This window comes from Rhea americana, unplaced genomic scaffold (genome assembly GCF_003343005.1).
Source record: "Rhea americana isolate MKP2758 unplaced genomic scaffold, rheAme1 scaffold_527, whole genome shotgun sequence".
In the NCBI taxonomy this organism is placed as follows: Eukaryota; Metazoa; Chordata; class Aves; order Rheiformes; family Rheidae; genus Rhea; species Rhea americana.
Genome location: NW_028186676.1, coordinates 147,249 through 147,960, shown reverse-complemented (window position 1 = coordinate 147,960; position 712 = coordinate 147,249).

The following is a 712-nucleotide window of genomic DNA, read 5'->3' as shown; positions in this document are numbered from 1 at the left end:
TGTGGAGCAGGCAGGGCTGTGTGGAGCAGGCAGGGCTGCGTGGGGAGCAGGCAGGGCTGCACGGAGCAGGCAGGGCTGCGTGGAGCAGGCAGGGCTGTGTGGGGAGCACACCGAGGTGCATGGGAGCAGGCAGGGCTCCTGGCCTCCAGCCCCTCACAAATCTCTTTTCCACCTGCTGCACGCAGGTCCGGCTCTGGCATCGCGTTGTCCCATGGCACGGCGGGGCCGCGGARCCTCTGTGGTGCCTGAAGCCCTTGGCCGAGCGACGCTGCCCGTCTGAGCCAGCCCATCCAGCACCTGTTGCTGGTGTCCCCAGTGGTCACTAGTGCAGCCACAGTGGTGTAAAGGGGAAAGACCCYAGTGCTGCAGCCTGCTCTGTCCCCACGGTCCCATGCTCCCTCCTGGCTCGCAGCCCATCCCGGGGTTGCCTCCCTCTCCTAGCCCAGCTGTGTCTCCTTGCATCTTGTTCCCTGTGGCTGTCATGGTGGTGCCAGCCCGGGGCTCGTGGCCTGCACCTCCTCCTCCTCCCCTGGGTGTGAAGGGAAGGGCTGAGCATGGCCAGAAATGCTTAAACAAGGATTTCCTTGTTGCTGCATGAGCTGTTTGCCTTGCTCCCAGGCCAGCTGTTAATGAGGTTTGGCAGGAGGTGCTGGCAGCCCCAGCCATTGGATTTCTATAAATCAACCTGGTGCTAATGCATGGGGCTTGCAGC